This window comes from Phasianus colchicus, chromosome 5, assembly GCF_987193195.1.
Source record: "Phasianus colchicus chromosome 5, bPhaCol1.hap1.1, whole genome shotgun sequence".
Lineage (NCBI taxonomy): Eukaryota > Metazoa > Chordata > Aves > Galliformes > Phasianidae > Phasianus > Phasianus colchicus.
In genome coordinates, this window is record NC_143440.1 from 50373794 (window position 1) to 50401753 (window position 27960).

The 27960-nt window shown below is 36.6% G+C and overlaps 1 long non-coding RNA gene across 1 annotated transcript in view; it reads right to left on the bottom strand.

Annotated features, from left to right (window-relative positions):
- Positions 1 to 850: 850 nt before the first annotated feature.
- The window catches only part of LOC149917917 (uncharacterized), a 76658-nt gene continuing 49548 nt past the window's right edge, over positions 851 to 27960 (bottom strand). The window contains exons 3-5 of the long non-coding RNA XR_016467055.1: positions 4237 to 4288; positions 2893 to 2990; positions 851 to 962 (exon numbers count right to left, since the gene is read on the bottom strand). This is a non-coding gene — a long non-coding RNA (uncharacterized LOC149917917). The remainder of the gene's footprint in view (positions 963 to 2892; positions 2991 to 4236; positions 4289 to 27960) is intronic.

Here is a 27960-nt window from a genome sequence, read left to right on the forward strand (position 1 = left end):
CAATATTAAGTGATAAAAATTATTTTCCTTATTAATTTTTCCCTGTGATATTCTCCACTACACTGCATTAGGGCAATTTTGTTGTTTTTCCAGTTCCAAAGCAGGACAATAATAAAAAGCATCCAAAATTTTATTGTAATTGCCTAAATTGTATAACACCTTACTAGGATGTCAGGAAAACAGCCAAAGAATTTCACATTATAAAACTGGGCATATCTGATATATCAAGTTTGAGCATATTTTCAGACTATCCAGAGTTTACAAACTTTCCCAATTCTAGTTTAGACAAAAGCCTTTAACAGACCATCTGGTTCTAATGACTCAAACCTAGAATATTTGATGTCCTTTTCACTATACTACATCAAATTACTGCTTAAAACATCAGTAAAGCAAAAATAATTCTTAGCAAATGTGTTTGTTTCTTTTATAAAACTGTACTGCATATACTATATGTTACAGTCAGTAGAATCCTTAGTTCAGTTACTTTTGCATGCTACTTGGTCCAGAATCCACTGAGGCAAAGGAATTTTTTCTATTGACATTAAAGGGCTTTAAATGAGGCTCCTACAGTACCACCAGATCCTTACCATCCTAAAATATGTATGAGGTTTCAATATCTCTCCCAAGAGAAAAGGTTCAAATTATGCTTACAGTAGCCCTTCCTAAATTAAGTCTTCCATGCATACTTGGTAACCCAACTAAAACTCAGTGAAATCAAAATATTAAGAGGTTTTATAGTTAAAAGGTATTGTAAATTATATAGTCTACTATCAGTATGCACTGTAGCTAACTATAAGTAAACTTTCTGGGAGCAAATTTCACAAGTTTATGTAATACTTCATCTTCTGTATATATGCTATAGAGTTTTGAAAATCCCACACCAAATGTAGCTCATTACCTCTGAAATCAGTCATAACAGGTTACAATTCATTATGTTTCACCACCATTCTTAGAAGATTGTCCTGGAAGTGGAAACACAGATGAACATTTAGGAAAATGTATACAAAGAAAGTTCATTCTTAATAATAGAAATGCCAAGCACTTGTATTTCCAAGGAAATCTGGAGATCAACACAACCAAGAAAGTCAGCAAATTAATGCCTGAAAAAATTAACATTTTCCATGTTTGGTCTCTTCTCACTGGTGACAGGTGACATCGCCTCAAGTTGCACCAGGGAAGGTTTAGGTTGGATATCAAGAAAGGGTTGGTAAGCACTGGAATAGGCTCCCCAGGGAGGTGGCTGAGTCGCCATCCCTGAATGTGTTTAAAGATCATCTGGATGTGGTGCTCAGAGACATGATTTAGCAGTGGGTTGTTAGAGTAGTATAGTTAGTTTGAGGTTGGACTTCATGATCCTGTAGCTCTTTTCCAACCTGAGCAATTCTATGATTCTGTGTGCCAGCTAAGGTCATCCAGAGTAAATGTGATTTCTTACTTGCAAACTTGCTTACAAGTTTATAGCTTATGTAGCAAATAGCCATCATTGTTTTCTTTACATTTTGTTTTTCTTTCTAGTTTCTATCATTAGCATCCCACTGTGAAGTTGAGATACAGACACTGTCGAAGGAGACATCACTGTCTACATTCTTCTGAACTCTTCCTGAATCCAGATATGCTAGTAGACACACAGTCTTCAATCTATTTCTCTTTCTGCTTTTTTTTTCTTATTCCATGGTAGCTACCATGTTAATATTACAAAACAATTAGAACACACAGTTCCAACCCTGCGTCTTTGCAAAGCACTCTAAAAAGTTTTTCTGAGTAAGAAAGGACTGAGTGAGGACTGCAAGAATTGGCCCATATGGAGTTACATGCTAACTGTTGTTATTGTTCTCATAGAGTGCATTTAAGGTTTTGGGAACAAACAATAAAACAAACAGCTGAACAATTTTAATCATGGCCCAGTTCCTAGTTACAATTATTTTTAAGCTGTCTCACCATTTGCTAGAGTCTGATTTTTTCCCCAATGAAAAAAGATATATTATGTAAAACTTAAAGAAATACTGTTATAAAATGACAGTAAAACTAAATAAATATTTCTCACGTGTGACATGCTATGATTTCTGTTCCAAGCCCAATACTTGTGTATGTAAAAATATAATTTTTAAAATGTTCCATTTTCTATATACTTCCTATACCAGCCAATTCTCTACTATACTTTACTAGATAAGTTACAAGCATGACCTCTGAACTCTATGACTAGACAGAAAATATCAGATTTTGGCCACAGAGATGTCTGAGCAAGATTAGAATTTATGCTCATATGAAAGGCATATTTCATGCATTCTATGTATCAGAATGCTACAGCAGGGACACATCAAATCGAAGTAAGATGACATGCAAATAAGAATGGCAGAATACAATGGTACAAGGATACGAAGATAACTGAAGAGAATACTAAGAATATCCTTTAAAGATCTTTTTTTCATTCAGATCCTTATATAACAAGTTCCACTGGAGGCAACAGAAAGACTTCAGTGTCTGTTATTGTGGCTTGCTACATGTGTTACAGTAATACACTGAAGACTCATTTAAGTTCAAGCTCCATATCCCCAGGTGCCTTAACACCCAGAGTGTAGTAATACCTTCCTCCCAGAGCTCACATGAAGCAGGACCTTGAATCATGCAGTGCAGATAGATATCACGAACAAAACGCAGGAAAGAATCCAAACAGAGCCAAAGGGATTTAGGATGGGTTACAAAAATGATCACTGTGGCAAAGCAAGAAACACTTCAGTTGCCTGACTGTACACAGTGACCTACCTATTAAACCATGCTACCTGATAATGGATTTGGGCCAAAGCTGTTCTGCACTATGTGAATAACAATAGAGGAAATGAAGTAAAAAGCCTTCCTGCTAAATAAAATCAAAAGCTGCCAAGCTGTTCCTACCTCATGTGGAGGAAGAAGACATGCACTGCAGTAAAATTGTGTGCAGAAGGCAGGAATCACTAGTGTTTTTCTTGCAATTCTTGTTTTTAATAAGAGTTCTGCAGGAAAAATATTATAAACGGAAACACAGAATCATTCCAGAGGTTACCCATTTCCACTCCTCCCACACCATGGCAGGCTCGGTTATAACCATGTCATTCCTAACAGATGTTTGTCTAATCTGTTGATGGATGCTCCAAGCATTGTTAGGCAATCTCTTCCAGCACTTCACCCCCCTTGCTATTAGAACTGTTTTCTGTTTTCCTTCCTTCTAATCAGAACCTTTCTTGCAACATCTTGTACTATTATTTATTCCCCTAAGTTGTCCTCCTGTTTTTAGACTAACCAGCTCCAACATATCCAAAACTCTCCTTTTAAAACACCTTGTTGACTAACGTTAATCTTGAGATTCACTGAACCTTAGTACTTTTTTTGCAGTGTTGGGTTTTCCATCCTGCATTTACACAGTTGATTATTCTATCTAAATGCAACAGCTTACATTTGTTTGTCAAAAAGCCTTGAATTTTATGTGTAAATATAATTTCTGAATCTATTAATTTCTTTCAATGTATATGCAGTTAGTATCAACTGAAATTTCATAAGCCTGTACTATATCACTATCAAGGACACTACTAAAACCTTTGAACACCAAAGGCACAGTAGAGGTTTATTCAATAGATCAAACTACTAAAAAGTCATTATTTAGATATACTTAGTGAACTCCTTTCACATCCACTCTGTGATAGGTTCATTGAGAATATTTGCCTCAATTTCCTGTTGGAATGTGGAATAATTATATATATATAAAAAGTTTTAATAAAATTGAGATAGACTCCCTTATTCTTTTGCAAGCAGGGTCTGTTGCTCTGTTGTAGTTTGGCTTGACAAAACCTGACAATGGACACAATTTATTCCTGACACTTATATGTTGGGTGTTATCCAACTCTTCATCTTCTATGAGTTCAAACTGAGACTGTGGTGTGTGTGTGGTTGTATTTAAATTAATCAGTCTCTTCTATCTGCTTTTTCCTCATCTCTAATGGTAAGCACTACGTTTTCCCCTTTCCCTATCTATCTTCAGTGTGTTCTCAATTACTGATCATTCTGGGACTGTCTGTCTTTTAAATATATCTAAATATGCTAGGCAGCCTGAAATAAATACCAAGCAGGTAAAATGTGTAGCTTAATAAATGTTCTTACAGTGTTTTACTTCGCAATGTTAATTACCACTTCAATAAAACTTCTTCCTGTCTTTTACATTATTGCAGGTACTGTTTGTTTGGTTTTGACAATAATGTGTCTTACCTAGAAACAAATCAGGATCCTTGATCTCTTCACAGAGGAGTTGGTCATAGGTCTGAAAGAAATAAATGCCCTGTTTCAATTCTCTGATGACTCAAAAAGGATGAGTTCACATCATCCCTTTCCAAACAGAACTGTGAAGAAAAACTGCAGAATTCTGGAAGCAGTGTTAGTAGCATCAGTGAAATACTGCACCTAAACTAATCAAACCTATTGTTTTGCAGAGCTAGTTTTCCAAGGCACAAAACAATGTTTTTTCATTGCTTTTAAACGGGGAATAAGAGATAGCTCAGGATTTTTTTTATATGAAGTTACATTGTTCATTTCAGCTAAAGTTAGATTCAAAAACAGCAACTTCTGTCTACTGCCCTTCACCATGAAGATAAAATAATGCAAAGCCCAGGTTCACCTATGTACATTCTTGAAGACATGAAAATGTTGTTTAGATACTTTTACAGAGTCTTGACACCAGATTAATACTAAATTCCATAACTGTGCAACTGTGACAAAAAACTACCTACCTTGTTAACACAACCCATACATCTAAATTTGAAAAAGGAACAGAAGAAATAGTCCTTCCTGATCTTCATCTTGTACTCTTGTTCCTTTTTTATCCGATATTCGATGTAAAGAGAATAATTTGCCAGGTCACTTTTTATTTCTTAGTGGCTTTACATTTCCAGGAATTTTAAGAAACAAAAATAGATTTTGTTGTGAAAATATAAATTATAGTCATACTGCACAGTAAGAATACTGAATGGAAACATTTATGTGGAATTACTTCTTCACTTAATTCTTTTTTAACTGTTGATAAAAACATGTCTAATGATTCTAAATTCTATGAGTCTTCTGCCCACTAACCACAGTCTTTCAGTGCAAGGCCCAAATATCTCTCTAAGTACAATTGTGTTCAAAATAAGAGATTGTGGACTAAACTCTGGGCAGAAGGACAAGCCTATAAACAATTCAGACAGTTCTTTACACAGAGATTGGTTGGAATATCAAACAAACTGCCAAAAGTTTTGCAGCCAGCAGTTAAAGTGACTTGTGTACATTAATTCAAAAAAAAGTTGGATTACACTTTGGAAAAGAAAGAAATACTACAGTACAACAGCCACTGACGTGTTATTTTCTACTTTTTCTCTTCTTTTTTTCTGTATTTTTTGGAGGTTGAGATTATTGTAAGACTATTACATATAACTAACAAATTTAGTAAAATTAGCAATCTTTCTACTTTCATTTGTTACGACCTGCAAGAAGGTTTCCCATGGTTATGGGAGACTGACCATTGGGCTTTCTTTGCAAGACTGCATTTATATTTTCACTTGCTGAAGTAAACACATCTCTCTTTTTTTTTGTTGTTTGTTTGTTTTGGCACAATTATGCAAAGCAGCACTTTAAAAAAAAATTCAAGCCTCAAAAAACAGATGAGGAAGATGAGATAAAATGTCTAATGAAGTATACAGATAACTAGATAATTCAACAGATAGCCGGAGAACAAAAAAAATTGAAATGAACATTACCTTCACCTGTTACACATATCTGTCACGTCCAAACTTTTTGTGATCACTGTTGAAGGAAAATGAATCTGATATAGGAGAGAGTGTTCAGGGAAAAGGAAAAGAACATGAAAAGTCACATGGAAATTCATTTTTCACTGGAGGAAAAATAACTGCTAAGCTTGTCAGAAAATTAGAACACCAAGATAATCACCAAGATTGAGCACAGGAAAGGAGAAGAAGAAGAAAAAAAGAAGTTTTAGAGATTATTTGTATTAGCAAAGTCCTCTCATTCACCCAAGTTGTCATACTGGTGTCTTGAGCAACAAGCAGGAGCAGTAATAATTATGAACATTGCTGCTGTAACAGAAAAAAAGAAAGTGAATGGGGAAAAAAAAAAAAGAGTATCATCCAGTTCCTTACCTTTCCAATGTATATTTCTTTCTTGTGAAACATCTTATAGTTTTTTCAGTATATTTTTATATTTCTCAAAGGAACAAGTTTCTACTGTCTCCCTTCAAAAATGCTTTTGTGACTTAGGAACAACTGGAAATGATTTAGCTACCAGTGAAAAGATAACATACCAGGAGCAATCACCATGGCAATGTCAGTAACTGCTATTGATCACCTGAAAGAAGTAGATGAGGTCTTCCTAGAACAATTTGGCCTTACTCATCATTGGGAACATAATATCTGTGGATAGAAATGAGAAGCAATCAAGGAGCCAGCAAGGGGTAGGTACTTGGCTAGACCTCACATTTGCAAACAAGGAAGAACTGGACAGAGACATGAATAAATGGGGAAAGCCATGATTTACTAAGTATGAGATAGTGCAGTTCAGGATTTTGAGGGGAGAAAACAAGGCAAAAAGGATCATAACACTAGACTTTGAGAAGACTTTGGCCTATTCAGGAACCTTCTTGGAAGAATCCCAAGGGATATAGCACTCCAGAAAGAAGATATTTTCAAATATCATCTCCTCTGTGTTTCAGTACAGTCCATCCCTATCTGCAGGAACTCCAGGAAAGCTGGCAGGAGTCCTGAATGGTTCGAGATGTTCTTGACAAAACTCAAATATGCAAGAGCCAGAAGCAAGGATGGATGCACCCAGGAAGAATACAAGAATACAGTCTGAGAAGAGTTTAGGAAAGCCAAATTCCACCTGCAGCTGAATATGACAAGGGATGTCAAGTGCAAAAAGAATGAGTTTTGCCAGTACATCAGCAGAAAAAGAAAGACATGGGAAAATGAGGAACAGCTGCTGAATGGGGCATGGGATCTGCTAACAAAGTAAACAGAAAAGGCTAACATCCTAAGTGACTTCTTCATCTCAGTCTTTACTAGGAATTTATTTGCCTTCAGGAGCCCCATTCACCAGTGGAGAAGTCTGGAACAAGGAAGACTTTCCTTAATAGAGGAGAATCAGGTTAGGGAACATTTAAACTAACTGGATACCTACAAGCACACAAGGCTAAATAGGATGCACCCATGACAGCTGGCCAATGACACTGTGAGAGTACTCTCAATTACCTTTTAAAGGTCATAGCAGTCAGAGGAGGTCCCTGAGCAGGAGAAAGCAAATGTAACAACCATCTTCCAGAAGGGCAGAAGAGAGGATTTGGAGAAATACCACCTTCCAGGTTCTTTTCAATGGCGCTCAGGGACAAGACAAGAAGCAATGAACACAGTCTGAAACACAAGAAACTCCTTCTGAGCATGAGAAAACACTTCTTTGCTGTGCAGGTGACTGAGTAATATAAAAAGTTGTCCAGAGATGTTGTGGGGTCTCCCTCCTATGAAATATTCAATACAAACCTGTGCTAGGTGGCCCTGCTTGACCAGGGATATTGGGCCAAATGAACTCCAAAGATTCCTTTTTCAACCTTAACCACACTGAAACACTGATTGGATGTAATTCATCTTGACTTTAGAAGAGCTTTTAAAACTGTATTCCATAATGTTCTCATAAACAAACAAACAAATAAAAATAAATATAAGAACAAACCTTAAGGTGATAGTGGTTAAACACTTGTTTAGAGAAGCTTAGCAGTCTCTACGTTTGGAGATACTCAAAATCCTACTGGACACAACTCTAATTGTCTGCTTTGAGCAGGAGTCTCTACTATGATGTACATGACCTCCACTGGTCCTTTTTAACTTTAACCATTCTGTGATTCTGTGTTTCAGGTAAAGTTTGTGAAATTTAAAATATTCTACATATTTCAAAAATGCTGTGCTTTCCCTCAGGATCCAGAAAAGTAAGACCCTTGTCATAGACTCAAACCAATTAGTAAATAACCCAGGATCAGAAAGGATGAAACTTGTCATGTGTCTAAAGTGCTATACCATCAGATGATGTTTTACTACAGGAAGTAAAATCCATGAGATTTAAAGTTAGACATGGAGTAGATTTACTAGAAAGTTTTTGTTTTCTTCATCCAGGCATTTATCATCATTTTAGACTAACAGCTGAAATCCATCTTTTGTAATGATAAATTATAGCTGAATGAAACTTGTCTGGGCCTGCCCTTTACTTCATTCTTAGTTGCATTCCCTTGGTCTTTGAGGAAAAAGTACTCAAATTAGGAAGTCCCCTTACAAAATGGTTTGCAAGAAAGCGGAGCTATTTCTGTAAACAATAGGAAAGTCCAGTTGTTGAATCTCTATTTGTGAGAGAGAAAGAGAAAATGGAGCTATTTCACCCAAAAATATCCAAAGTAATATCAAAGAGTCTTTCTTCATAGTGGTGGAGGTATCACAGGGCACAGTTGTCATCTACCTTGGAAAAAGATCAAAAACTATATACTGAAATGGCAGGAAGTCAAAAATTCACTCCTGCTCTCAATGCAAAAATTTTTTGGAAGAAAGTAAAGATCAACTATACAAAGATCGTAGAAAAAGATAGTGTTTCCAAAAGAGAAAGCATGAGATACTATGTGCAAGCATGGCTAATGGCAAGGGGGAAAGGGAGGAGAATCATGCCAGTACATATTTACTATTGCCAAATGAGCTGAAAAAATCCAACATCACTGCTATGGTATTTTTTTCACTAGATCTGAAGGACAGCAGCAGTGGAATCTGCTGTTTGTGTTGAAGTGTCAAGAGGGGAAAGAACAAAGACGTGGAAACATCTGCTTTTAGAAGCCTCTTGAAAAATAATTATGCAATACCCTGTGAGAAACATCTGTTAAAAAGGCTGCTGTCCACCCATCACATTGAAAGAAGTCACTCAAGGAAAATATAAGCAAGATCAAGAGAAGATTGTGGCACATTTTTCTTCTGCAGCACCCAGTATTGAAAATCTAAACTGAAGCTCAAGCATAAGATCAGCAAGAGAAAGATGTGATAGAAGAAAGCAGGATGATATACCACTGCTGAACAGATGGTACAACCTGCTATTACATAATCAATACAAATTGAACCAGACGCTATGCTTAGTATGTGTACTCTTTCTGAATACAAACAAATTGCTTTCTGGGAACTCACAGTCCTCCCATTCACAGAATCTAATGCTTTGCAAGAAGTGATAGAGCCTTATTTTCTACCACAGTGAGCCTACTCTAGTTTAGTCTTCCTGTCCACCGCACAGAAGAATACAAGTTTTCTGTAAATTTTTACACCACAGAGTCCAATGTTTTCAAGATTTCTGAGACCAGAATATAAACTGAAACACCAACATGAATAACAGTGTGAAATGCCAGTCCATCAATGACAAAATTCTTGTAGAGACTGATGGATAAGATAGCAAGATAAGATTTTACTAATCGCTAAAATGTCAGCTAAGAAAATTGCCTCAGTTGTTAAAACCGCCTAGAACTAGGCTCTAACAGCAGGAAGCAGTTAACCCCACTGTTTGTGCACACTGCCATAGTGGAAAGTGGGCATATAATATAATAATATCATATCCGCACTTGAACTACTGTGAAAAGGTTATACACATAACAGCTGGTATAAGATCCAAACCTGTCAGGTGGACTCACGAGCCTAGTACAGTGCTGTGTTGACATATGATGTCATACCTGAATGCTAAAAATCACCCTAACTCCTTGTCACTTTGATGTGCTGTACATACATAACAACTCATTCACGTTTTAAAGCTTAAACCTTTAGCCAAAATATAGAAGGAGCTTGAGTACTTAAGAGAGCTTACATGAACAAAGGCACAACACCTGATGCTTTCCAGCTTCTGTATTACTAGTATAGTTAACTTCATCTACAGTTCAAAAGACACAGTGTAGATGAGGTTCAATATTGCATGTGACAGAAAGAGGCTGGATATGAAATCCTGTTTGACCTTTATGCTTGAGTTCATGCTCAATTCAGTTGCATAAAAACTTCTCTAACAAAAGATCTGACTCCTTAAGTTAATGAGAAACTCTCCTTGGGTCTCAGAACAAATACCTAAAATTCAACACTATATGCAACTGTATTTTTCTCAGAAATTGATATTTGTCAGGAAGATGCAAAACAATTGTTATAAATGTAATATGGTTTGTAAAATGCTTTGAAATTCTTGGTGGTGAGTAACAAGATAGAGTCATGTAAGAAGATGCTATTATTACACTAATTATAAAAATGAGTCCAAAATATAGTCACCTTGATGCTTAAGTTGCCAAAAGAAAAACAATATTGAATGAAGTAGTAGTAGTAGAAAATGTTCCCAAAATAACTGTTAACCAGACTTTAGCCCCACTGAAAATTTCCAGGAATCGTCTTCTCAAAACAGCTTCTTAATATTTTCTCTGCTTATTTTTACTTAGAAAATTTTTCTTATGAAAAGTTTTAGCCTCGTTTCATCTCAGCTCTCTTCAGAACTGTTAACAGTGATTAATGATGTTTTAATGAATATTTTTGTCTCTTTGTAAATTTTGTTAGAAGAGCATTACACAAGCTAAAAATCCCAGCCTCTACCTTCAGGGTTGGTAAAAGCCATCCATAATTTGCTGACCACAAGCACTGGCAGAGGAGGAGTACAACTTACTGTGTGTGACAGATTTAGATATTTATCAAAGACAATGTGGGCATGTGGGAGAAATATATGAGTATGTGTTGTTGTCCTCAAGTGTTTCTTTGAAATAGAGTTCCATAATAGAATCAATGAGCCAAATCTTAAAGCTTTCCTTGCATACAGAGGATCTCTCATCTCAGTCCCATGGAAGAATACATGCTTTGGATATTTAGGAAGGAAATTAATGAACATGCAGCCACACGGTGAGAGATTTTCAACATTCCTTAGGTTGAAATAACATAAAGGAAGAGTTCGGTCTATCACTGCCCTTCACATTCAGTGGCAAGACAGCAAAATATATTGCTCTCTGAATACTTTGCTCAAATAAAGATTGTAAAATTTGGCTGAAGTATTCTATGTTCAGGATCCTTCAGCGGGAATGAGGTGAAGCCACCAGAATGAAGACCAAGCTAAATAGTATAATTGAGCAAGATACATTCTCATTTTGTGCTCCAAACTATGTGGAAGTCTGTATTACAAAATGACCTTATAGAATTACAGCAGATGCCTTTTACATCTGGGAAGCATGGCAATTGGCTTCAGTATAGTTTTCCCAGCTAACATAGGTCACATAGATCAAACCAATTTCCATGTCAGTGCAGGACCAGTATATACACATGTAAATGCCATTTGGTCGCTATCTGACTGTTCATGATCTGCTGCCACTAACTTCTATTGCCAGTCAACTTAACATTCAACGTAATTTAATCAAAACCTTAGGCACCATATAATCTGTATTAAAAATAGAAATTGCCTTCCCAAGTGACAATTTCCAACTGCATTGGATGGGTGCAAGAGAAGACTGTTCAGCTACTTGTAACTATGTCTACAAAAGCAAACTAGAAAAAGAAAATCATAGGTCTTCAAAAGCACACAGGCTTGTCTATACAGAAAAATTGGTCACTGAAAGAGTGGTCAGGCACTGGACTAGGCTATCCAGAGAGGCTGTGAGTCACTGTTCCTGGAGGTGTTCAAGAAACATTTAGACGTTGTACTGAGGGACACGGTTTAGTGGGAAATACTGGTGATAGGTGAGTGGGTGGACTGGATGATCCTGGAGGTCATTTCCAACCTTGGTGATTCTATCATTCTATAATTCATCAGTGGAAATCTATTCTGCATGACTGAATAACACATAAATTTAAACTGTAATTTAAACATTCTCTTTCAAGCAAGCACTAGTACACAGTGTGAAGAATAGATGAATTCTGGACATTCACTTCCACAGTCTGTCCTCTGAGCCAAGGGATAAGCCATAACACATTTCTTTGCTTTTCTCATTTTTTTATGGCTACACATAGTTGTCATAACCAATCTGATTATCAAGGGTTTTGCAGCTGGGCTGCAGTGGATTCCTCCAGGGGCTACACTGATATTTGCTATTAAAGCCATTTTTAGATCTGATGGACACTATAAGTAGGAGCAGCAGATAATATTCCACACTTGTAGCATGTTGAAGAATGGTTCCATTATTTTTCTGAATGCATACACTCATGCTACTTTTTTATTACTGCTCATTAAATCTTTGCAATATCAGCACCCTCTCATTACTATCCTGCCTTCTTCATGACTGTCTTTGTTGTGTTTGTACTATTCAAACATCAGTAAATTAATGGATTGCATAAATAATACTTGCAAAATAATTATTTCTCAAATATGTAAAACATTGTATGTTGGGTTGAAACTGCAACATTCTACCTTTTAATCCTTGTAGTATATGTCCGCTTTTTCTGCAAGCATGTCTGTGAGAGAAAGGCAAATATTTTCATGAAGAATTCAGTTCCCAGACATACTTGTGCCAGCATCTCCCCTAAGCCACTGAAAATAGGCTCAAATTCTATAAAATACCAGCATTCACAGCAGTGAAAATATAGTAGCCTGAGATTGCCTATAATACTGAAGAGCAAATTCAGCAGCCACTTTGTCATATAAGATACATTTCTAAAGTTCTAGTTCTAAAAACTAGTTTGTCTGATGGCAGCCCCAGAACTACTTAGAATCATAGAATCATAGAATCATAAAGTTGGAAAGGACCTGCAATATCATCTAGTCCAATCATCCTCCCATCACCATTACTACCACAAGCTACTAAACCATATCTCATAGCTCCTCATCCAGATGCCTCTTGAACATTGCCATGGACGGCAACTCCACCACCTCCCTGGGCAGCCTTTCCAGTGCCTGACCACTCTCTGAGAGAAAAAGCTTTTCCTTATGTCTACTTGAACTGTCCCTGCACAATTATGCATTCCAAGCACTACAGTAGCATTGAATCCCCCTGTTTTGAAAAGCAGATGAAAATGTAACATATTCAAGAATTGGGACACAACAATTGTCACATAATTATAAAGACCTGAAGATGTGACTAAAGAGAAGGGTTTCACTGTCTACAGGATAAAATTAAAAAAGATACACACACACACACAACAACAACAACAACAACAAAAAACCACTTTTTTGTAGAGACTTGGGGATTTGTAAAACCAGAATAAATAAATTTTTGTTGTTAAACCAGAGTAACAGAAAATGGAAGTAGAAGAGGTGATGGATTTGTAAATTTTCTAACAATTTCAAAATCAGCAAATCTAGTGGGATCCTCTGTTGAGACAGACCAGTTCCAGATGATCTTATTTAAGTTGGAATTAAAGAAGAGTAATTCAACCATTTTTAATAAAAATACCTGAATATAATCAGAAGGAACAAGACAAACTCTGTGAAAGGCAGAATGCTGAATAATCTCTTACAACTGCTTTCAATTGGCTAAATTATTCATCTTCAATATGGACAGAAAATGTGGTAGCTGTTGTTGCTACCGAGATGCAGCACATACCATTAATTAATCATAAATGAAGTTGACAATCCTGTTACATTAGTTCATTAGTTGCATTAGTCATCTGAAATTATCTGACAACTTGCTTTGTAGCAGGTAGATTTCTTGAACAAAGAATGGATCAGCTCAAGTAGTCGAATTTAGAGCATAAAAGAAGAGGACCTCCTTTTTGAGTGACAATAAGGATTGCGTTTTATGAATTCTGTATCATCAGCACATAGTTGACACACCTGGTAAGTAGAAACTAGATTTAAACTCCAAAAAGTTGGGCAGGCAGTAAAATAGATAATCAGTATTTGTCTACCACATTATGTTAGAAAGAGAAGCAACGGTCCACTGTTCAGTTCCAGAAAGACAACAGAACTGCTGACCACATGCATTAACAGAATACTGGGTTCTCAACAACCTAAGCAGCCTCATCAGTGCAGCGTCTGTCTACACACTCCCTTGAAATTAGGTACCTTAATTCTGTCTAAGTTTTTCTTTAGGCATCTAAGTGCTTTTTTGGATCTTACTCTAAATTCTTACTTCTCATAGAACCCTTTCCAAAAAGTCCATTAATTTCTCCAGCAATTATCAGAAGACCATGAGATGATTCCACTAATACACAAAATAAAGAATTAGGTTGCTTTTCTGTTTTTATATGAACTACAAAAGAAAACACATCTGTAAAGTAAACCAAAAACATTGTGTTGTGTGACTAAGCCACTTAATAATGAAATATGTGTGGGGACTTCCAGTACTATACTGCTGCAGACCATAAGATCTATTGCAGAATTATTATTAAAAATTATATAAATACACATCATTAACTAAGGATTATGCACACTCCTCACTTGCATACACCAAGAAGCAGAAACAATGTGCAAAACTGCACATCTCTGCAACATCCTCCACACTAGTGGGAGATTCCTCAGGAACTGAATGAATACTTTCTCTGCAAAAGAACACAGAATTAAATAAAGATTCTATGATCTAGGGGAAAAACATAACAAGACCAAAAAAAACATAAAATACAATCTAGGCAAGTCTAAGAACTTAGGTGTATTTTCTTGGAAAATACTCTTTTTCCTCATTTCAGAACACCAGGATGGAAATAATCAACATAATTTCACAGGACTGGTGTATTCATCATAAAATTAACTAAAATATTAAGATTTCATGCTAACTTTAAATAAATCTTTTTGTTAGAAGAAGAAAAAGTCCATACCCATATGATTTAATCAGGCCATTCTCTCCTTTTCTTTACTATGTAAAACAAAAGAATTCAAAAAGAAATTGCAACTCATCACCCTTACAGGAGGTATCTTTTATTCTTCTTGGCAGATTTTTAGTATTCAAGCTGAAAGATGTGGGTTCAACTTTCATCTTCTTTTGATTTATATGATGATCCCAGTTGTCTACGTTAAGCTCAGATTCTTTATGAGCTCAGTATACTGTCAACAACAATAGGATTCAGCTAGGCTTTGTGGATGCTGATGCTGAGTTGAAACTGAAGTTAAATGGATCTGAGGTTTGTCTGAACCACAGCCTTCAGATTCATGACCAAACTTAGGATGGAATTAGACCCATGTTCTGTCCCAGAGCCATTTGACTTCTACATGGTTGTTTAAGGCACTTGAAGCTCTGAGGATAATGTCCTGCAGGAGAGATGGAGGTTTCACTTCTCTCAACAGTGTAAGAAAAATGTAATACTGAGATATTCCATTTGGAGTTCAAAGCGAATAGCTTTAGAAAACTAACACCATATATTTCTGACAAGAAAGTAAGAGAGATATCTGGGCATCTTCAATGTTAGCATTTTTCATCAGTTTTGTAATTAAAAGGATACATAAAATGTAAATGAAACAGAAAAAATGAAGGTCACATACAAGGTCTGCAAAACGTGTCTTCTGAAAGGAAAATATTCATTAATTATTCATCTGTCATGGTTCAGGTTTACTTTTCAAGACAAAAACCTGTAATTGCAGGAAACATGGTACAAAAACCAACACCACAAATTAAGAAAGTGCATGAAGCAGCTCTTGAAAATGAGGGTAGGCGGAGAAAGCTGGGGCTGTTCAGCCTGGAGAAGAAAAAGCTGACAGCAGCATTTCAGCATCTAGAGTGGGATTATAGAAAGAATGGGACAGACTCTTTAGTGGAATCTGTTGTGATGGCACAAAGGGAAATGGTTTCAAACTAAAAGAGGGGAGATTTAGTCTGGATATAATGAAGAAGTTTTTTACTATAAGGGCGTGAGACACTGGCACAAATTGCCAAGAAAGGTGCTAGATGTCCCATCCCTGGAGACATTCAAGATCAGCCTGGACGGGGCTCTGAGCACCTGATGGAGCTATAGGTGTCCCTGTTCATTGCAGGAAGTTGGAGTAGGTCCCTTCCAACTCAAATGATTCTATGACGCTATGAACATTCAGGCACAAACCTCAGGAAATATGGCTATAACAACACTCCTTTGCTAAAAGAGTTAAACTATAGCTTGTAGTAACTGTAACAAAAGACTTTAAAAGACCCCCTTCTCTCAGAACACTTGCAGTCCCATCAGGAGAATATACTAACATTCTAAATTGTATTACCATTGTAATTTTACCTAGTGATGAAGTCATAGCAAATATCACTATGATTATGTTAATGGCTATAGTTAGATTTCTTAAAGGAAGAACATAAAATATTTTTCAAGAGCAGATGCAGTATCAGCAAATGAATTTGCACAACCTTTCAGATTGCAATACCTGAATATAAAAGCTATTTCTTTTTTTTTCCTCTTTTCAACCTACATATGCCTTTCTGTAAGTTGACACCTCCCACAAAAATAAATAAATAAATAAATAAATAAATAATAAAAAATCAAGAGCTGAAATTTCAATAAGTTACATTAAAAAATGCTTCAGAATTGTTTTCCCAGAGGACAATTTCACATGTGCACATGAAATATGGATCACAGTACCCCACGGGTTTATTCTCCATTCCACATACAGCTCTTGCAAGTCTACTTTCTGTGTTTCACCTCAGCTTCTAAAATCTAAAATTTTTTAAGTTGGAGGTTGTGGGGGAAGCAGATAAACAGGGCAGGCCAGGCTAAATTAAGATCATAAAACCACACCACATTTTCAGCAACTGGCTGATCTCCCATGAAAATGGATTTCAAACCTTCTTCAGATTCCTTCATAAACAGTGTCCCAGGAGCTTCCCGTGTATGATGATAGTACACTTTCCTTTTTTTTAATTATTCTTCAGAAAGGGCATGAGCTGATTCCTTGGAGAAACAGTGCTTTTTATCTACTTTGTAAACAAATTGATCCAGATGTTTTGCTTTAGATCTCTCCAGACATACTAAATTTTTCCTTACGACATCAGCACTTCATTTCCTCTATTTACTGTGAAGATCTCAAAACAGACTACTCTTCAAAAGACAAATAACTGAAACGTATTAGCACTAACAAGATCATTCAATTTCTTAAATAAAATCTGCCTTCTATATATGGATACACTTGGTGCTATGTAACAGCTTCCAGAAAGGATCACAATCAAATATTTGGATCATTTTCCTAAGCCACTGAAAAATTATCAAAAAAAAATCTTAAGAATTTCATTTTTCCTTTCCTTTTTTTACATGATTTGCTGCTTTTATCTTAAATAAATAAATAACTAAATAGGCATGGGATTGTAATGGATTCTGTAGTTTGAGTTAAAACTCAGACAAAATCTAGTCCAACTCATTAGGATGAAAATAAAGTGGGAAAAAGTAAGAAGCTGGGAATATATCTATGGTCTAGGTAAAGGATATTTAACAATATTTTCACATATTCGCTCAAAAAGTAGTGAAGAAGAAAGAAATCTATTCCTTGTGTTTATTAGTGTCATGTCCAACAGGACATTCTTCAGCAATGCATATAGAAACATACATTTTTTTAAGCCAATAATAAAAAGTAATAATTGCCTTTAAGGATATACAAGACTTTTAGAGATAAGAACAGGACAAATTTATTTTAAAAAAAAGACAAGAAGTCTCAGAGCATTATCTCATCTGAACACTGAAGTAATCTTTCCTAATTACAGGATTTTGAAAGTCATATGCTGACAAATATCATAACCAGCTATACTTCCTGAATTAGAATATTTGCTTTAAAATGAAATCATTGGTAGCTTTCCAGTTACTATAAGGACAGAGGGATCAACAGAGGGCACAGCAACAGATTACAAAACAGGTGGCATGAGGCTAAATCTAAACAGTTTCCTCACATAGCTTTGTAAAGTGGGGTCCAGATAACTCCTAATGAGTGTTAAGGGCTGTGTGGTCACTTAGTTGTATACAAGGTCTAGAGAGGTCAAGGTCTAAGGATCAGAGCTTCCAATTACATTCTATTGAACACTCATTAGTTGTAAAAGGTGTCACCAAAGACCCACAAGGAGTATACTTTCCAATTATTAAACAGTAGTGCCCTTAAAAGACCCTCACAACTCCAAAAACTATTAGATACTGACAGAGAAAAAGAGACAGCCAAAAAGAGGTGAAACTGAGGACACAGTAGAAAATTGAGGTCATTGTTCTATATCACATTCCCCATGTAAAAGAGGAATGTGAAACTTGTCGTCTATTGAATCAGTCGGTATTTGGCAGCATCAATTCTAATGTTGAGTTAAACCATTTAGGAGGCAGATCTGGAGAGCTTTTCATTGCAAAATGAACAAATAATGAAAGACACTTATTTCATAACCTGTATTTGTTACAAACACATGTCACTGAGCTGTTGCTCATTCCCAAAAGCCAATAAAAAGGAGAAATTAATATGACTAAAGCCAGTGTTTTTTACTTCCTTTAAATAAAAGCCTCATATAAAAGCTCTTGTGGTTTGGTGATACTCTGCTGTTGCTGACTGGTAGGGCATGATTTGGTGATGCACTCCTTTAAGATTGGTGTTATGCTCTTTTTCTCCCCGTATGAGTACTGGGGAAACACACCAAATCAGACCATTCCAAGGGGAGAGCACCTAGTAAGCATGAATCCTGCAATGACAGATTTTGAACAAGTCACAGCCCAAAAGGGTAGTAGAGAGACAGCAAGCTCAAGATGGGGCTAATAAAGAGGGCCACCCACATGCTAACAGTCAAGAATGCTAGCACTTAGCTATGTCATTAGAAGAGGTAACGCATAAGGTCTGGGACAAGGAATCCTAACATTCAGCTGCTAAGGACTGCTCTTCAGCAGCTTGGAGGGTGATCATAGGAGCCAGAAATATGTTACCCAAGGTCAGGAGGCAAATTCCTGAGGTTCCCCTTAAGGCAGCACAGCAGTTCTGGAATAACTCCACATTTCTCTTCTTTCTTTCTCTTTAAGCACCCCAAAACATGGCATTGTTCAGACTTTCTGGACCTACAAAACTTTTCAGAGAATGAAAGACTCCAGGTTTTATGAACTTCCTGGTGCTTTTCAGCCTCCTAACAGCCCTCACATTACCTGGACTGCAGCCTTCCTTGCAATGTCTTGGCTCTGCTCTTCCCAGTCTGTCTGGAACCAATTAATGCATTAGCACAAAAAATAAAAAAGGAATTAATCATCCCTTTCTTAACCTCAAAAGATTTGTTTTGGACAGGCCTTTATGGAGATGGGAGTAAGATATGAAATGAGTTACCCCTTCCTAGCTGACATAAAGTCTTACTATTAATTTCCCTTCTTACCAGCTGGCACTTAAAATAAGTTTTGAGGGTGCATGTATCACGACTGTCTCCCTTGTCTCTACAGCACGCAGGTAGAAGCTGAAAAAGGGCATCATCTCCTACCTACACTCTTCCCTTTTCACTTCCAGGTTGCAAACTATCCAATACAATGTGACAAGACCCCACCTTCCAACTTTGTCATTTTTTGATGGACTTCTTTTGACCCAAACCTCTAGATAACCAATCCCAACAGGAATCCTCAACCTTTTATACATAATTTGTAAATTGATTATCTTCTTTCTGTTGCTACAGAGAATCTCAAAATCTCACAAATCTCTTCAATTCCCTATAATCCTATCTATCCAGAGTAACATCTTTTTGGCCTATTTCCTTCCCCTTTCACAGTTAACTCACACTCTCACACTTCTCAGATGAGATTCTCCATTCTCCTTGGGACTCACCGCAGGAGGAAAGCTGGGAAAGAAGTAATACAGGACCAATGAAGGAATGTAGTAGCAGGATAACCTATCATTTAGATGCTGACACTTGCTCTGCCACCTTCCACCAACCCTTCCCACAGGTTCAGAGTATACCTAAGTACATACCAAGGCTGACTGAGTCCTTAAACAGGGAATCTAATGATACCCTCAGTCTTGAAAAGCCTCTACCTCTTTCTCCTCCTTTCTGTTTCTGGCCTTGATAAGAAGAAATTGAGGCTGCAGGGAAACCCATAAGATCAACGCATATCAGTAGTGTACCACATGCAGCCTTAGCTCTGTGGAATTAAAAGATGCTCCACAGGATCAGCATCATTTAATAACTCCCCCTGTGCCCATGTATGGAGTTCAGTCACTCAGGATGCCTCCTTGCCCTACAACCTCAGAATGACCAGAATGATAGAAGGTCCAGAGCCCAACTACATCTTCTTTCCTCCCTTTACCAATTTTCCACCTCTTTCCTAAAACACATCTGTATTTCTTTTTTTACTCTTGAAAAGACATGGGTTTGCTTTTCAAAATGTCAATTAAGCAAGAATGGAGGGGAAATTACACATCAGAAGTAAAATGGAGTGTTCTACCCTTTGGCTTGTTAATTAGGAAAATCCAATTTCTGGCAGCGATGAGTTAATAAGTGAAAAAAATGGTGGAAAACTGGAAAAACTGGTATAATTATCTAAAAAAAACTAGCACATCTAGTCATTTCTCATATATTGTTATTAGCACCACAGTTATTTCAGCAGGAGGGAAGCTGGGGAAAAAGTAATACAGGATCTACGGAGGAAAGAAGTACTGACTCCTGAGAGAGAGCAGACCTGCTGTTAAACACTTCTTTTATCTGTGATTTACAGTGTTTAAACTGTAGATAATTATTTCCACTAGGGATATCATAACTGCAAAACTACCAAATTCCTTTTGTGCAAACATCTATGTTGGTACATAAATTGCCAGTATTCTGATTTTTACATCCCTTTTCTTGTGGTAGAAAGGAAAATATGATCTGCAAGACAAGAGAAAACAGATCCCCAGACAGTAATTCAATTCAGCATGAACGTGGACAGGAAGAGGATTCACATGTACACTCTTGAGATTCAAATGCTTACCATAAGATTCCCAGAGTGTACCAGTGAATCTGGTAAGCTACTTGTTGCTTTTGTGAGGAAGGCAAGAAAAAACTATCCCAGGAAGAATGCCAGTAGCAGTTGTGCTTTGTTGATTCTGCTTTGAGTTTTTTGCTTTTATATTTTTGCTTGGTGATATTTCATTATATGAACATTTTGACAGTTTAATGGGTTCTCTTGCTTCTCCTGCAGTGTAATCCTTCAGGAATCTTATACATAATGAGTCTCTTGCTAACATGTTGAATAGTAAGACCTTATTTTTTAAAATGTGTGCTAAAAGTATCAGTTGTGCTTTACAATTAACTTTGCATTGTAGCTAAATTGGATGAGATCCAGTAAGAGATTTAGATATTTCATTGCTAGGCAGTATAACATATATCTTTCAGTCACTCAGTTCATATGGGAAAATTCAAAAAGAGAATGGAGTGTCAGGCTCTCCATTCAATACACAGGGGAACTTGGTGCTTCAGATGCAATCTAAAGCAGCCAGCACACAAGCACATGATAGCAATGTACTCAGGAGGCAACCACCCAGAACTAACTGAAGACAAATGAGAAGACCAGTACGCCTTAAATCCTGCTCATCCAGGAATGCAGTTTGATTTATAGCATATCCAGAATCCAGAAGTCTCAACTCATGTCACATTTCTGTCTCTCCAAAAAAATAAGCAGAGTTCATACTTTTCAATTAAAAATAGCTGTAAAACCAGATGGATTCTTCATACAGACACCTAGTGGTTGCCCAGGCAATAAAGGATCTCAGTTCTTCCCTTAGCTTAACAGACTTCAAAGTCTTCCAAGAAAGCATCCTACTCCAAAGTACACTTAAGACTTAATGTCTCAAACAGTAAAGAAACTCTGAACTCAAAGCAGACAACAAAAACTGAAGCATAGAAAGACCAATAGGTAACGTAGGAGCAAGTAAAGAGACGTCTCTTCTTCCACTTCTACTGATGTATCAAGCAGCAATTTCATGTAAAATGCACAATACATTCTGGAAGCAGAGGGAAGAAACTTGGGTCTCTGTGTAATCTGAGTGAGGAAGCCCTCACTTGTACTCCCTTCTCTGACAAAGCAAATACTTGGCCACTGTCTGTACAATGGCAAAGCTTCATGGGATAAGATGAAGAATGCCCTGCCACACAAACCAAGACTACTTTACAGAAAAGTGACTAGGTCTAACACTGTTGAAAATGTAAGGTTTCATCTCAGTAGACAGACTGGACTGCATTTTTCTAACTCTTCATATTTAGGTACACCAATCAGTAGCCTGGATGGAACCTTTTGTGGTGGCTTTTAAAAATAAATAAACAGTAGTAACTCCATCAATTTCTGAAATGCTTATTCTCTCAGCATGTGAACATCTCTAACAGATTAAGTCTCTTGAAATTCACATACCTGATAGTTTTGCCATTTACGACTCTGGAGCATCATCTATCCCATTTAAACTTCTTCGTACCTATCTTCTTGCATTACTTAAATACAGATTACCTTATTTCAAATAGCTGCTTTGACACATTTGGTTTTACTCCTTGAAATTACCAAAATATGCTTCTCAGACCAAATAAGTTGTCCACAAAATCCAACTATCCAACACCTCAAAAGTTAAGCATAACGAATTGCACAATGAGCATTCACAGGAAGGAACTTCCTTGTTTTGCTTCTACTTGGAACTCTAAAGAGTATCTCAGAAAGTCCATACATAGTATATTTATTTGCTATTTACATTTATCAGATAATGTTTTCACATATTTACATGTTTTCCTGTACATACTACTTTATTATCTTTATTATACTACTTTATTATCATTATTATTTTTCTATATTAGGATGTGGAAACAAATAATAAACATAGGAATCTTCTGTTCCCAGATTCAGGTCACCTTTGCATTGTCCAAATAAAGGTCCATGCACAAAAGCGAACTCTCAGGCTTCTGGGAAATGTACTGACCAAACCATGAATTTATTTTTAATCACTGACTGGTGGCGAGTCGAAGTGAGATAGCAGAAGCCCTCTCTTATTATTGGTCTTTACAGTCACCTAATCTTTAAATCAGTGACTGCCAGGAGCAGGGACCAAATTGTTCTTGAAGCATCTCTCCAGTTGTAATCATTTACAGCTTAGAATGTTCAGGATATGGGAACTTTCTGACTGCCTGCTGAGCCAATGACATTTGTCTCCTCATCAGTAGTTACTTGTGCACTTCAGCCATTCCTGCCAGATGGAAAGCTACTTTCATGAGAAAAGTAGAGCACAGGAGGCAGCTGGAGGAGTCTATCACTTAACATCTCAGTTTAATCTGTTTGTTTTTATAGATCAATACTCATGAAATGGAGGAACCTCCAACTTCTGCTAGGGGCACTTCTACCATGACCATTATTAGCCAAGATTTCCAGAACTGTATTGGATAATTCTTACCTATACCCAACTTTACAACTCCACTGAAATTAGGTTCTCCAAGACACCTGTGTATTGAAGACTGATGTCATTGCAGTATCCATGCAGTTGAATTACCATATTGCATGAAAGATATTTTTGCTGTTTGGCCTCAGTGCTGACTGCTGTCCTATTCTGATAAGGAAGAATTTGCCGATTCTCATCAACTCGTATTCAAAAATCATCTTCACCATACCTCCCAAAAGCACTTTTCCCTGCACTTCTACCATGACCGATTATTAGCCAAGATGTCCAGAACTGATTATTGATATCCTCTTCCTCACTAAGCAAAGGTGGAGCTGAAAATACATTTGCCTCTTTGATAATCCATGAAAAGGGGAATATTACAGGGGAAAGATACTGCTATCTAGGTTTTTTTCATTTAGGTTGCTTAAATCAAAATATTACATAATGAACAACCAATTTAAATAATCAAATTTGCTTTTCCTCATTGAAATAATATGTATACTCTATGCATTTCAGGTGTTAATCAAGGCTGATTCTACAGTATTATCTTCAGATAAGCATCACATACCTCTTCTCTGAGTGAGCATTTTACATTTTTGTACCTCAATGCACAATGAAAAAAAGAAAGTTTAAGTGATCTCATCCATACCTTACCTAACAAGGAACAGAAGAGGTACAGAAGAATCACCGGGCATGTGTTCCATGTGCTAGAAACACAAACAGTTCCTTTCTAAATATTAGCCCTCCCTGTCTTTCTCTTCCCCTTACTTTCTTCCTTTTGTATTAGGAAGCACACTGTCAATGACTCTTACAATTGACCACATAATATTAAAAATGGCAAGATACTGAAAACTAAACAACTGGAAAAAAGCAACTGCAAAGTGAGACTGTTCTTAAGTTTTTGTTTCTTTTCTTTTTGCTATAAATTATTCTCTATTTTCAGCAATTAACAAAGGCTTTGAATGAGATTTTCTTCACTAAAAAAATCAATATTTTTAGTCCTGCTGTTCTGCTGAGAAAGAAATCAATACTTCTCCTCCAACATATCCAGGAAGTCACCAGAAGACGATAGCAGAGTAGACGTCGTATTTCTCAAATTTCTAAGTAAAATTCAAATAGGAAAAATACATTCAACATTTTCTGGAGAACATAAAGCAGCAAAAAATCTCACGCCAAAGCTTAAAAACATTATTTCAACTCTTCCCTTAAAAAAAAAGATAAAATAAGCGTGTGAGGGAGCATCATGAAACTGGAATCCATGGAAAGAGAGTTGTTGTGCTTTGGGTGTTTTTTTGGTTTGGATTTTTTTTAAGAGCTAGAAGAAATTTCAAGCCTTACACTTGCCTTGGAGCCTCATTTCCAATTTTTGTGGTTTTACAACCACAGTTTCTTATTGCTTTTTTTTTTTTTTTCCTTTATTTCTTTTTTATTTTTTTTAAGAGGGAGGAGTTGTTTGTTTGTTTTTCTAAAGAATTTCTCTCTTTCTGTTTGTCATATATGATACCCACACACTAAACAAGGGAAACTAATACCAAAGGGCATGCCAAGAAACCATCTATTTGAACCAAATAACATTTTCCCTTCTGCAACACCAGAGCCTATAGGCTCTGCCCAGTAGGACTACTAAAGTGAGAGGGAGACTTTACACGTCTTCCCAACCTGACACAAGTCCTGCAGTACCTTAACTTCTCCAATAGTTAGTTTTATAATCCACAGGCTGAGATTGTAGCTGTGGCCAGCAAGAAGTTATAGTTAGCAGGCGGTGTCTGTTCTGCCCACTAGTGAAGTGGGCAAACATCTCCAGTGCAGCTGTGCCTGGAAAAAGTAAGGCCTCAATTCTTAAGCCCCGTCTATCTCACAGAACCCTCAGAATGCACAAGTCAAACACAAAGGCTTTCTTAGAAGAACTCTAACACCTTTTGATGATATGGACTGTAAAATAACAGATGTCTACGACCCTGAGAATACCTTGCAGACTGCCACATTGACACCAGAGGCATCTAAGGCATGTGTCAAGTGATAGACTCTTCTTGGGCACCCATGCCAACACACAACCCAGACTTATGTATTGACAGTGGTACTGCATGTAGAGATTTTTCTCTTATTTGTAGAATGAGAATGGCTAGATTGTCAGTGTCCTATTTTTTAGAATCAATTTGTCTTGTGTTGGCAGGTACTCAGAAAAACAAAAGCCACTTCTGCATGCACAAGCCTTCCCTGGATCCCACTCAAAGAGCCTTACAATGAAGACAGACAAGAGAAAGCCAGGTTCAGACAATAACATTGTGAGCTCCTTCATCTACTGCCCTCAGTAGTTTCAGTATTTGTGAGTTTTATTCTTAAAAACTTTATGAAGAAAGAGCAAAGGTTAGGGTATTTCTGATTGCTGCAGTCCCCTGCTAATTTGTCATACTGTGTTTTTTGTTACGGTGGGGGAAAAGAGCACATCCTTTGCGGAATTCTTATGCTTATGATTTTGCAACTACGTTTGAAGTTTTAAATAAATAACAGCTTCTTACCAGTAGCTTGAAATAAACAGTGAGTTTGTCCCTGGCCTGTGTACAGTGTTTCTTGGGTTTTGTGGTGGGTTTTGGCAGGGGAAGGGAGGTGAGAGTAAGATGTTTCCCTCTGACATTTTTCTTCTTTCACACAGCTAACAAATACAGTTCCACATGCCTAATACCCTCAAAGTTTCAGGGACTAAACCCTCCTATTTCCTGATCAAATCAGCAGATCCAAGGGTGGAAACAGGACTAGAAAATAAGGCTTTAGACATATCCCTACCTTGGTCCTGAGATCAGAACTTACTGTCCACAATCTCTTTGTACTAAAGACCTCCAAGATATTCATCCTTCCAAAGGCCAGTACCACAACAATGTGATCTGATGCCCCATGGTGTGGATTATCTGTGATTCAGACTTGCATGACACAGTTTGCAGTGTTCTCACAAGCAAAATACCACAAGGAAAAATCTGAATTGTTGCTGGTTTCTAATGACTAATTTTTCACAACATTAATAAAGCATTTTATAGTTTGCTGTTGGTTTTGTTGTTGTTTTTTTTTTTTTTTTTTTTTCTGAAATACTTGACCTTTTACAGTTTAAAGTAAATTTCAATCACAGAAGGCATTTAGGCTAGTTCAACTGATGTTCATTACATCAAAATCTGGTGACCTCCTTTTTGATGGTGAGGACAGCTACTCCTTTTCATAGCTAACTCAAGGTGAGACAAGAAGTTTACAAACAATTAGTTGTTTTAAGACTTCTTGTTTAATTCTTAATCCCAGAAGAAAATTTATTGCTCTAATAAAAGTTGAATGAAAGTAAATAAAAGGAGATTTAAATTAAAGGAGCTTAAGCCTTGTGTTGTAAAAAAGAAAAAGATGTAACGGCTTTTTGCATCCTGAGGAAAGGATATTTTTCTTCTGCATTTTAGAGTATTTTTAAAGTTTCCTGAATATAAGTAATCTGTTTTACTCTCCAATTTCATACCCTCTGTTCCACAATTTGCAAAAACAAATTCCCCTTTAAGTCACTGCTTTTCCTGACCACAGGAAAATACAGACAGTGAATTTAAAACGCATGTTCCTAAAGCAATATACATATTATGATCTCAAGTACGATCCTGCTTGAGAGCTTGACTATGCATTTTATAATTTTGTGTGAAAACATGTAAAACAGAAACAGAAAAAAAAGAATCATATTCTCCCCATTTCTCTAATCATCATCTATCATGTTTTCTGTAATATCTAGCCATCCATGTTAAAGTTCTTGTTTTGCTCTCTTCATAGAGACAGTCTCTCAGTACATTGACCTTCTAACTGTTATCCTGTCTCTGCTTTTTTTTTTTTTTTTGATCTCAGTATCCTTTGGCCATTCTTTCTGCTCCCAGAATTTCACCTCTACTTTTCTTGCAGAACTGCCTTTGCATTTCAGCTTCTCGAGTCAGTTTTCTCTCAGCACTAGACAGAAATATTATGCCCATGTAAGCATTTATGTGGGTGATGGAAAACCACTAAACCTTAGCATAGAAGCATCTATTAATTTAAAAAAAAAAAAAAAAAAAAGCTCATCTGCAGATAGCATTCGTATTTAAAAGACTTGGAGTTTTGTTCTGTAGCAAGAAATGAGAAAAAGAGTGAAAACTGTCATCTCATATGTTTTCTAAATTTACTGAGGTGTAACTTCATCTTTTGCTTACTTCTATTCTTCCTATGAGGCACATCATTCACCAGCTAAATACTAGACCTCCTCAGTCACACTGAGGATTATCTAATGCTAATAGTAATCTGTTTTTTTTTCTTACATTCTGAATATTTAGCTCCATTTTTCACAGGATTTCTTCAGAAGTTCCTGCTTCTGTGAATAGTCAAACTAAATGTCTTTCCCACATGTCCACATCTTCTATCATTTCAGATATGTCTCAGAGAACTCACAACTGCATTGTCAGATAATTTGTTAGTGTGTTTCCACAGTCCTCTTACACGTTTGTTGTTTTTTTCTTAATTATGACCTGAAATTTTTGTGCTAAAGATAGCATAAATAATGGAAATGCTCAGTGACATATTTATATAATAACCCTCCAACAGAAGCCAAGGTAGCAGATGATTACTGAAGTTTCCTCTGTGCTGATGGGTTCTGTAGTACATGTGCTCAGAATCAGTAAGGAATCATGCTGACATTTCCTTACATGTTATAGCTTATCTAACCTT